General features: G+C 37.2%; 1 protein-coding gene across 1 annotated transcript in view; it reads right to left on the reverse strand.

The window, feature by feature from the left end:
• Positions 1–9,127, reverse strand: part of ARHGAP15 (Rho GTPase activating protein 15) — a 665,200-nt gene extending 656,073 nt beyond the window's left edge. Inside the window, exon 1 of the mRNA XM_079782709.1 lies at positions 9,057–9,127. The gene's annotated coding sequence lies outside the window, so the exon portion shown is untranslated. The remainder of the gene's footprint in view (positions 1–9,056) is intronic.
• Positions 9,128–10,554: the final 1,427 nt, after the last annotated feature.

The following is a 10,554-nucleotide window of genomic DNA, read 5'->3' on the forward strand; positions in this document are numbered from 1 at the left end:
TCTCCTTCCCCTAAACTTCCCCTATTTTTCATACCCAGGAGAAATCACAAATGACCATAAAATTTTCCCTGATTCTATAGCTAGTCAACTTTGTACTGTTTATTCTATCACTAATCAAATATTCATTGTGTGTTTATTATATGTATACCTACCATTGTTCTAGGTTCTAGTTATTCAGTTGTAAAAAGACAAACAAGGTAAATACTCTCACAGACCATCCAGTCTATGTAAAGATAGCCGCTACGCAATGTAACAAAATAAATATAATTCCCCATATCCAAAAGACAATTTAAGAAAACAAAAACAGAGTAATGAGGTAGAGAGGGCTTTCAAATAATAAAAGAAGATTGAATGAATTTGATGTACAATGGAAAGGTATTTGGAATGGTTTAGTAGAAGAGTTATATAATTTAAGTATTGAGAAGGCCACTCTGGTTACTCCTTGAAGAATGAATGTTATATGAAAAGTAGAAGCAGGGAAACAAATCAGGATAATTATACAGTAACATGGGTAGAAGTGATTTAATTAGGACATTTAGAGAAATCTATATATATATATGAAGAGCCAGGGGCCATCACATCCGAAACAACCGAACGGATGACCGAACAGGCTGCATGGGGTGACCAGGCCAGCAGGAGGGTTAGTGAGGGATGACCAAACAACTGAGTAGCAGGCTGCATGGGGTGGCCAGGCCGGCAGGGGGGTTAGTGAGGGACTACCAAACGACTGAAGAGCAGGCTGTGTGGGACGACCAGGCCAGCAGGAGGGTTAGTGAGGGGCGACAAGGCCGGCAGGGGGCACAGTTGGTGGCAACCAGGCCTTCAGGGGGGGCAGTGAGGGGTGACCAGGCCAGCCGAGGGGGGCAGGGAGGGGCAACCAGGCTGGCAGGGGGGGCGCAGTTGAGGGCAACCAGGCCAGCAGGGGGGGCAGTTGGGGGCGATCAGGCCAGCAGGGGGGGCAGTTGGGGGCGACCAGGCCAACGGGGGGGGGGCAGATGGGGGCAACTAGGCTGCAGGTGGGCCATTGAGGGGTGACCAGGCCAGCAGGGGGGACAGTAAGGGGCAACCAGGCTGGCAAGGGGGGAAGTTAGGGGCGATCAGGCAGGCAGGTAGGTGAGCAGTTAGGAGCCAGCAGTCCTGGATTGTAAGAGGGATGTCCAACATCCCCCGAGGGGTCCCAGATTGGAGAGGGTACAGGCTGGGAAGAGGAGACCCCCTCCCCCCATGCACGAATTTCGTGCACCGACCTCTACTCTGTTAAATAAGAGTTGAATATATACAATTATCATTTATAAATATATAAACATATGAATAGATAAAAATGGGTTTATGTAAAAATCAACAATTTGGAAAAAATGTATGTAAGATATAATATTTTTTAAATTATCAAATTTCCCTTTTTTCCTGAATTATTTTCTTCACCAAAATTTTTAATGATTGTAAGACTACAGTTTTCTTTTTCTCAGAGCATACTTAATAAATTACAACACAGAAAAACACTTTTAGGGCCAAAAAAAAAAAGAACCCTTACTGAAAGGTTCTGAAAGTTACTACCTCCTCAATCTTCTTGAGTTCATTCAAAATGTGCAAATCAACATTAATCCACATATTTTTAGGATTTTTCTCTAACTTGACACTAGAAAGTGAATTGTAAGTATGGCTTTATCTAAAATTATGATGTCATCAAAATGTCACTTATTGTACTAATTTAGCACATTTTTTTGAGAAAAAGTCATAATACCAAAAAACAAACAAAATTAAGAAAAAAATTAAAAGAGCTATTTGTCTGGGGCGAAAAAAAGATATAACTTTTCAAGAGCCGTTAAATTAAAATAATGGTCAATATTTTGCAGGCTCTGCTTATAACTGATGACTTGGATGTGGTTTGGGATAAGGAATGTGAAGAAATAGTGGAACTGAGGGTACTTCTTAGTTTACTGACCTTAAAAGATAGATAAATGTTGGTACCATTAAATGAGAAGGATGGAAATAGGGAAGAAGCAGGTTGGGACAGGAACAAATGAGTAGTAGTTAAGAGCTTAGTCTTAAATATACTCATTTTTCTATCTCTGTGAGAGATTTCATTGGAGACCATGAGTAGGCAATTGCCTTATAGTTCCAGTGCTAAGAAAAAGATTTGGTGTTGAGATCTAATTGGAATATAGATAGTATTTCAACTCATTGCACAAAGTAAGATCACCTAGGAATAAACAGAAGACAAGAGCTGAGATTGGAAAGGTAGAAATCAGAAGACTGAGTGCAGGACATTCCAACATTTAGAGAGTTGGATGATGAGAAAGAGTGAGTAAAGGAAACAGAGAAGGAACATCCAGTGAGTTTGGAGAAAAACTGGGAAAACGAAATATACCAGAAGTTAAATGAACAGACAGGCTCAAGGGGCAAAGAGTGTTCATTTGCATTAAATGCAGCTCAAATAATCTATAATAATTAATGCATAATATGCTAATTAGGCTGGACAAAGCAGGGGCTGGAGGGAAGCTCCAGGCCCAGGTGCCGGAGGGAAGCCGGTGCAGGCAGCTGGGGAAGGAAGGCCTACTCTTACACGAATTTCGAATTTCATGCATCAGGCCTCTAGTGGATAATATAAAGACATATAAATAGCCATGGAACTTGAGAAAGCGAAACCATTAAGACTCTGAAATAACATATTCTGGACTATTTCTATGGCATTGTATTTATACATATAAATTTATATTTAAATCGCTGTGTTTGTGAAACTACAAAGTTTTCAATGGCTAAAGAGCACATTGATTCTTTGTGTCCCTGATAATTTCTAGCACAACACAGTCTACTTAGTTGCTCAAAATTATTTACGGAGTTCAATTGAACTGGGCTGATGCCACAGAAAAGAGAAAAATCAATTTTAAAATCCACAATTGTACTTATTGTGTGTTTCTGACAAGACCAATATTTTAAAATAAGTTATTCAGCCTATTCTTTGGCATCTTGTAAGTACTCCCTCTCATCAGATGAGCTTCCCTACCATGTCAGAGGAGGAGAAAAAAAATGAAGCATGTATTCCCTCAACTTCCTCTCCTCATTTCGTCTTATCTATATCCAATTCATCTGCATATACACTCACTCGAGTGCTCTTCCTTCTGTTTCAGGTCAATTTATCTACTTGAGCTAGTGATTTACACCCATCTGTTTGAGTATCCTCTGAGACCTTGTTGGGTTTCTGAATATTTTTCTTCATTTTATTTATTTGTATTCCTTTTCTCCTCTCCTTCCTTTAAACATTTATATTTCATCCCATTTTTTTGGTGACTGCCTATTTCAAGCTTTATACAAAGTGTATTTTACATATGCTAGCCCCAATTCCTTACTTCCTTTAACATCTCATTCTAAGGCTTGAACTTCACTGATGCTTTTGATCCTGTATTACACAGTTGAGAAAGTGTATGTTCTCTTAACAAGAATGACAAATAGAACTTTAATTTTTTTAGATCAAGCTCAACCCCAATCATCATAACAGAAATATCAAATAAAACTGTTGAGATACAGTTTTGTACAGATTGGCAAAACCTGAAAAGTGTGGCAACACAATCTGTTGGGAAAGCTAAGGAGCTTCCAGCAGCATCCTCATTATGTGCTGGGGGAAGTTCAAAAAGTTACAACTAACATGAAGAAGCGTTTGGCAATAACTATCAAAATTATTTTATCTCTTGGTTTTTAAATAAATAGCATTTCTGGAAATTCATTCCATAGATATATTTTCAAGTGTTCACAATTACATTAAAACATTCATGTATTAGCAAAAAATTGAAAACACCCATGAAACTTTTAACAAGAGACTGAAATTATGCATGATATATCCACACAGTGGAGTACTGAACAGCTGTAAAAAATGAGAGAATTACATAGGGTTTTTTATTTTTAGTATGGAAATATTTCCAAGGTATTACTAAATGAAAAAAAGCAAAGTATGCATAGTATGTTACCTTTAAATTTAATAAAGGAAGACATATGTGTATGTAGAAAATACGAAGAGTTTAAACATGTGGTTGGCGCCCTGGCTAGGTGGCTCAGTTGGTTGGAGCCTCATCCTGTGCACCAAAAAGTTGCAGGTTCGGTTCATGGTTGGGGTTGTACAGGAGGCAGCCTATCAATGTTTCTCTCTCACATCGATGTTTCTCTCCCCTTTTCCCTTCCTCTTTCTCTAAAATCAATGAAAACAGATCCTCAGATGGGGATTTAAAAAGAATGCAGCTGCCTGTTTGGTTAAGTTGGGGATGAATGGTAGTATATAAAAATTAGAATGTGAGAAAACTTTTCTCTAAAAGTTTTATTATTTGTTTTATTTTTATTTCGAACGGCCTCACTGTATCTATTACCTATTCCCAAACTAAAAATAAACAAAACATACATATAAAAATGACTTTCATAAAATGAAAAGAAAAAAAATAGATTGCAGCCTTTTTAAGAACCTCAAGGCATTTGGGGAGATGCGCTAGCGCCTGATCTTTGAGGAATACCTCTCTCCAGTGACTGCAACCATTTCTATAAACTTCCCTGAAGCATTTGTCACCAACAGTGAGGTATATGGAAGAAGCAAATAAATCCTGATGCTAAATAACCCATTGAGAAGCAAAATGTGGATATCCAATTAGGTATTTTCCATGCTCAACAACCTTATTGTTATTTACAATCCTTAGTCATAATCTGTTCAGCTAGTCCACTCTATTAGGATCTCAAACTATGTTTCTGGCCTTACCTCCTACCATTATCTATTCTTCTAGCTAACAAAACTAGACAACTAATTCTTCCTCAGAAATTTTCTGATATTTCTCCATGTTTTTGTGCCTTGACACATTCTCTTCCTGTCACTTGGAATGTTTCTCATCTCCCAAGTCCTCGCTTTGTCTGAAAACTACTCCAAATGTTTTCTCCAAAACTGTCCTAATTTTTCTGGTAGGATATGATCAAATGAAGCAACACCTGAAAAATTCTCTGGTTTATTGGCTGACATAACAAGAATACAAAAATGTTAGATGAATTTCTGAACCCTGATAGAATATTTATTGTATCTTTTTATGGTATGTAGAAATGTTTATTTGCACCATAATTATTAAAATAGTAATCATACTAGATTATAAGTTTTAGATGACAAATATTGTGGGGAGGGGTTCATACATGGAGTAGCTGGTTAAAAATATTTTTATTTCAGTTTAATTGAAACACTTGTTTATTCAAACTTAACCTGTAAACTGATACTGTATTTCATTCTGATGGCAGAGTTTGGACAATTTAGTAAGTAATGCTTCTAAATGTGACTACATGTGGCTGTGTTGTGGAGTTCTGTGCTTTTCCCTACAAGTAATGAAACCACCTTTCTTCTGGGGAAAGCATTTTCATTTCTGTTGTGTGGAAGCTCTTCTTTTCAGCTAAGAGAACATGTGTTGCAGGAGCAGGTGGCTCCTCAATGCATGAGTGGGCCTGTGACCTAGGCCTGGTCACTCAGGGTCACTCAGGGTGTCTGTGCATGAGTCAAAGATCTGTTCAGCTATGGTCATGTGATACAATTCAGTCCAAATAGATCTCAATCCTTTGTTGTGTTAGAGGAAAGGCATTAATTTGCAACAGAGTTTGCTGAAAGGGTTGATGTAAACCTAAAGCTTTCTTGTCATTTAAGTGTGAGTTTCTGCAAGAAACTGCTTATAGAAAAAAGAAAATAAGAACAAATCTTGATATTTATGTGTGATCTCCTGGATCCAGCCATGCCTGACTTCGCTCTCCTTGGAAATTTTAATTATATAAATGATTGCCTATCTCTATTATGTCGGCTAATTTTAACTCATTTTTAACCCTTTATAAATGAAAGTTTACTATAAACTGAAATTTAGAATATTTATAAGTACATTTATTTACTTATTTAGTTATTTTTAGCCCTCACTCTAGGGCATGCTTAGAGAGAGCAAGGGAAGGAGTGAGGGAGAGAGAAAGTTAGGGGGAGAGAAACATCGATGTAAGAGAAAAACATTGATTGGTTGCCCTCTGTATGCTTTCCAACCTGGGATGGAACCCGTAACCCAGGAATGTGTCCTGACTGGGAATAGAGGCAGGACACAAGCACATTTTAATGTCCAGCTATATAACAATTATTTTGTTATATATATGCTTCTGTTACTCAAGGGGTTAAATTTAGGATGATAAAAGATGTTTAAAAAATATATAAATCAATTCATTATGTTAAATATTTTCCAAGTTTATGGGAATACCAAAACTATCTGAAGATATAATACATGTAATTTTCATCTACCATAAGAAATATGTAAGTCTTTTCAGGAATACCTTAGAGCCGTGGTCGGCAAACTGCGGCTCGCGAGCCACATGAGGCTCTTTGGCCCCTTGAGTGTGGCTCTTCCACAAAATACCACGGCCTGGGAGAGTCTATTTTGAAGAAGTGGCGTTAGAAGAAGTTTAAGTTTAAAATATTTGGCTCTCAAAAGAAATTTTTTTGTTGTACTGTTGTACTGTTGTACTGTTGATATTTGGCTCTGTTGACTAATGAGTTTGCCGACCACTGCCTTAGAGCACTGGGCACATGTCTTTGATGGACCCTTTATATAGGACAGTCTTAGGAATTCTGTGCTTAAATACCACATGCAGGACCAATGAGTAACAAAACACACTTTCTGCCATAAAATATATCTTCCCATTTGCCTCACTTGAGACGGAAGTCCTCAACATTTAACTGTTCTGTGGATCCTGTCTGCTGGGAGACCATAGTAGAATTCTACTAGGAGGATGGCCTGGCTAAAAAATAGAGAAACAAATTGCTGTGACCTTTTCCTGTGAGCATGGACAACTTTTATCAGATGCTCTCAATGCTGAGAAATAGGATGAAGAGATTTTTAAGGACAATGGGAGTGGGATGGAATGAGCAAAGTGAGGCCTTTCCCACTGGGTACCAAGGCTGGGGTATTCTAAAGTAGGGATAGAGTAGGCCACTCCAGAACAGACCCTTAAAAAAGAAGAGGAGGAATATCAATGAAAGCATGTTTTCTTTCTGATTATTGCTGAGTGCTGGCCCCAAGTGGAAAAGAATGATATTCTTTTAATAAATAAGTTTTGAACTAGCTCTCCAAATGAGATCCTCTGCATTGCTATTATTTCACCAAAATGTGTTTCTTATTTATTCACTTAAAATGTATCAAGGTATAGTAACCTACAATAACTCAGTTGGAATTGCTTCTTAAGACTTGGTCTGTATATTCAAGAGATAATACATTACCTGTTTTACAAGCAATTCTGAGTGTGTTTTAGTTTACATGTCTATAAGCACTACTTGTTGTTCTTTATGCTTTAGAATGCTAAGCTATGTTTAATTAATTCTTAATTTTACATATATCCCATAAAATGTTTTTATTTTAATTGTTTCTGCAAGAAACCATTGTTTTATAGAGAATTTGGCTTTTAAAGTATTACATAGTCTAAAAAACTATACTGACCTTTTTTTTTCAGTACCAAACGCTTATATGGATATTCATTTTGTTCTAATGTATAAGTACTACATATGTTTATTCATGCAATGTTCTTTTATAATAAAATGAAATAAACTAATAACATATCAACCCAAACTATCTAAATTACACAGCTTCTATAGATACAGAGAGTCAGAACCACAATATTGAAGGCAGATTTAAATAATGTTTTCCATTGTGAGGTAATGCAACAAATTAAAAAGCTAATCACTATATCAAAGCAAATGCATATTACCAAGGTCTTTTTACATTCTAACAATAAAAAAATGTATTGAACACCAAGTCTTAATCTGTTTTTTGTGATAATTTTAAGTTAACAAGTAGCAAGCTTCAGTATTGACAATTGAAAAGGTCTTAAAATGGAGTGTACTAGTATGCCTAATAATTTCCTGCTAACTTGACCATATTAAAAAAAAACACATTTATATATGTCTTTCAATAGAAGACAAGAAAAGAAAATTGTTGTCACTTATCAACCCTGTAACCATTTTTAATAACACAAAAATATAGGTGTTGTGGGGGTCATCGCTTCCCCCATCCAACAACACAATAAAAATAATATTAGAAAAGAGTGGATCATATCAGGGGCTTTTATTAAAATTCTTTCAAAAATCTACAGTCAGATTTATTTTAGGTATTTGTCTCTGAGATTAGCAACACTTTCATATTTTCTGTACATATGTTACAGCACACACAGACATTCTATAAAAGCAAGAAGTCAATATAAAAATTCTTGTCAATTTATGATTAAGAAAACCTTTTTTATTACTAGAGTTTTTATTTTGGAAAATCTCAAGGAAGGAAAATTATATAATTATATAAATAACAAAAGTATATCGCTAATTTGCCTGTTTCCCCAGAAGTAACCTTTGGTGAAGTCAGCTGTGACTTCTGTTTTAAACATACAGTTTTGCTTATGAAATAAACTTGCGCTCATTTCACTTATATCTTGAGTAAAATTTAGAAAAAAAATACATCCAAATGTCACAGTACTGAGCTTTCTATTGCATTTTAAACTTTGCTGCTTTTTAATAGCTATTTAATAAACTACTCATTTAATGACCTACACCTTTTCAAGGGTTTCTAGTGCTAACTTTATTACAGCACTTTACAGTATCTCTCACATTGCAATCCAGATGTTAATTCTTATTGTTAAAATGCCTTTTTTCTTTCATTTGCTGGATCTCAAATAGTACATATTTTTATAAAACCAGTTAAAAATGCAAAGTTTTGCATTTTCTCTAGTAGTTATTTTTAAAAGCACTTTCAAACTAAAAATATACCTTATTTTGTCTTTAATATTTTACTATGAAATCTGTGTAAAGGATCTGAGTATAATATCTCAATAAAGAAGTTGAGAATTTGACAGCTGCAAATATGAAAAGAATATTCTTGCCTGCAACCAAAGGAAACAAACTTATGTTTCAATCACAGGCGAAAACATCACATTTTTATAGAAATGTTTATATGTTCACACCAAAGCTTAGGATAATCTGTCCAATGTTTTCCAGTTTAAATTTCATGTTCAATATAAAGTTAAAACTCACTTACCTTTTCTCCGTGATGACTTGTTTATTGAAACTGCCATCAACTTGTTACTGTTAATGACTGTTTCAGCAAAAACGGAAAACAGTGAAGTCACATGTCGTAAGAGTAGGCCTATGTTGGATGCTGTTTAATTTCAGAACTGAAGAAAAAAAAAAGGAGGGGGTGGGGGTGAGCACAAAAACTTTTAAATGAAACCACTTCCTGCGTAGTTACGGTTAACCACACACATCGCATCATTACTCGATTTGAAGACATTGCCTTGTATAGTCAACAATATCGCTATTTTTCAATATCATTTTCAATTTTCAAACACTACACATTTATATAGGTATCACCAATTCTGATTTAATGGGGGAAATGTGTAGTTAAAAATTTGGCAGGGGGAGGAGCCGGCTGCTAAGCACTCAGGGAACTTCCTCTTTCTCTGGCTTCCAGCAAGGGCTTCAGAACTAAGCCTTTACTCCCCCCAGTTGGCTTGAGCATTCTCACATGCTGTCAGAAGCTCTGCCTATCGATTGAGAAGCCAAGAAGCCACTCGCAATTCACAGACCTGGGGAATCTGCCTCGCTCATGGGTGGACCCACAGAGGTGCTCCAGTTAATAAGGTCATGGGGTCGCACAGGTTGCATTAGAACTTCAGAGAACACAGCCCGGGCCACGCTGCCATCCGGGAGGAAGGAGGCCACTGCTCCAGCACAGGCTGCGCGTGGCACTGGCTCTGGCTGTGGCTCCCGCATTGGTGTGTCCTCTCTGGCAGCTTCCTAAGCAGTTCCGAAATCTGCTGAAGAGCGTTTGGTCAAGCTAGCTGAACGATTCTTTGTGTGGCCTGCCTTAAGAAGATGATCCAAAGGGCATCATTTCTGGCATGCTGCTCTGTGCCCATCTGCGTCAACCAATCCAAGACATATCTTTTGTTGTTGTTGTTGTTTGGGGGGGAGGGTGGGCATCACAACAATAATGGTAGGGTATGCATCTTTATTGAACCATGGCGTTCAAGAAATAAGCTCCTGGATGTCCAGGCTTAGCTGGTTTGGTGAGATATCCAAGACATTCACAAACGGAAAAGTTTCCCTTCCAAATATAGGAGAACATTAAATCACAATCTTTTGTCACACAAATAAATTGGACTAGAATCTGTACAATAACACTCGGTGGTTGGGAATCTTTGGCACACATAAAGACAATCTTTAAAAATATATTTGGGCCCTAACTGGTTTGGCTCAGTGGATAGAGCATCGGCCTGCGGAGTGAAGGTCCCAGGTTTGATTTCGGTCAAGGGCATGTACCTTGCTTGCGGGCACATCCCCAGGAGGCAGTGTGCAGGAGGCGGCTGATGGATGTTTCTCTCTCATCGATGTTTCTAACTCTCTATCCCTCGCCCTTCCTCTCTGTAAAAAAAAATCAATAAAATATATTTTAAAAATATATATTTGGTAGGTGTGGCCCAAGTGAAGGATGACATTGTCCCTGCAAGCTAATCTCATTTCGCTTGGCCTCTCCT

Source organism: Cnephaeus nilssonii (assembly GCF_951640355.1).
Source record: "Cnephaeus nilssonii genome assembly, chromosome: 10".
NCBI lineage: Eukaryota > Metazoa > Chordata > Mammalia > Chiroptera > Vespertilionidae > Cnephaeus > Cnephaeus nilssonii.